The sequence below is a fragment of the Syngnathoides biaculeatus genome, chromosome 14 (genome assembly GCF_019802595.1).
Source record: "Syngnathoides biaculeatus isolate LvHL_M chromosome 14, ASM1980259v1, whole genome shotgun sequence".
NCBI lineage: Eukaryota > Metazoa > Chordata > Actinopteri > Syngnathiformes > Syngnathidae > Syngnathoides > Syngnathoides biaculeatus.
In genome coordinates this window covers 25,953,809-25,955,304 of record NC_084653.1, presented here as the reverse complement: position 1 = coordinate 25,955,304, position 1,496 = coordinate 25,953,809, and the positions used below count along the sequence as shown (strand labels likewise).

General features: G+C 47.7%; 1 pseudogene; it reads left to right on the top strand.

Moving 5' to 3' along the window:
- Nucleotides 1–212: 212 nt before the first annotated feature.
- Nucleotides 213–1,136, top strand: LOC133512548 (olfactory receptor 10J4-like; annotated as a pseudogene).
- The last annotated feature ends 360 nt before the right edge of the window (nt 1,137–1,496 follow it).

The window sequence follows — 1,496 nt, the reverse complement described above, 5'->3', positions numbered from 1 at the left end:
TCACGACTCATCACGTGAGGACATCGTGTCCACCGAATGTTCGACCCTGCTGTCGGTGACGGACAGGTTCACGCCGTGAACAACAAAAAGTCCAAATAGACTTTGGGGACTTTGTTGACATGACAGCGGCTCGTAATGAGATCCGCGGAGGCTGAGCGGTCGCCATAAAAGACTCGACGCTCCCCGACTCTTGACCGGCGGCGTGCGTCGCGCACACGATGAACGGAACGCACGCCCTCATCGTTCTCGGTGGCTACGTGGACGTGGACAAGTACAGATATGTGTACTTTGTGCTGTTCTTGATACTCTACGTTCTCATCCTCTGCTGTAACTGCACCATTATCTGTGTCGTGTGGATCCACTGGAACCTTCACGAGCCCATGTATGTTTTCATTGCAGCTTTATCCGTCAACTCGCTTTTGTTCAGCACCGCCATCTACCCCAAACTCTTCGTGGACGTCTTGTCTCAAAGCCAAACCGTTTCTCGCGCAGCTTGTATGACGCAGTTGTTCTTTTTCTACACTTTTGGTGGTTCCGACTTTTTGCTGTTGTCGGCCATGGCCTACGACAGGTACGTGTCCATCTGCAAGCCTCTGCAGTATGCGACTACGATGGGCGCCACCACTGTCACCGTCTTCTTGGTTCTGGCCTGGTTTCTGCCTGCTTGCCATTTAGCGGTGGCAACGTCATCAAAACAAATTACAAATTGTGCAAGTTTGTCTTAAAAGGGATTTTCTGCAACAACACTTTCAATGGGCTTCAGTGCGTGAGATCAAAAACTGTGGCGGTTGTTGGTGTGTTGATCTTTATAAACATCGGGGTCATCCCTGTGCTGTTCATCCTCTTCACATACACCAAAATATTTCTCGTCGTGTTTCGCCGTTGCAGCGGAGTTCGGGAAAAGGCGGCCGAGACCTGCGTACCTCACCTGATGGTTTTAATCAGCTTCTCTTTCTTGACTTCGTTCGACATGATCGTGGGGCAAATGGGGTCGGAACTTCCGGATAGCCTTCGTCTGATGATGATGTTGCAAGTCGTGGCGTACAATCCTCTCTTCAATCCAATCATATACGGCGTGGAAGATGAAAGAAATCTGGAAACACATCAAGAAGTTGTTCCGTCGCTCCAGCAAATAAATCGAGTTTGGCATTCAACTGGTCTAACTTATCATGTGATGTGTCCTTTTTGGTGTTGCTGTCGAAATGTACTCAGTCCACAAATGGTTGTCATGCGTGTCACTTGTGATAAAATAAGAAAATCTCATTCAAGAAATGTTTTCTATTCTATTGAAGCTCAAAGTATTGTTTAATTTCCTTCACACGATGGGATAAATGATCTGCTTATTTTCTTGCCCATTTCTCCAATTGACAGGGCAAGCCGATAAAGCCTTGAAATGCAAAGATTTGTACTTTACAAATATCCGATTTCTACATCCATCTATTTTCTGTTCTGCTTCTCTTCGCGCGGGTCCCGGGCGTGCCGGGACCCATCCAGCC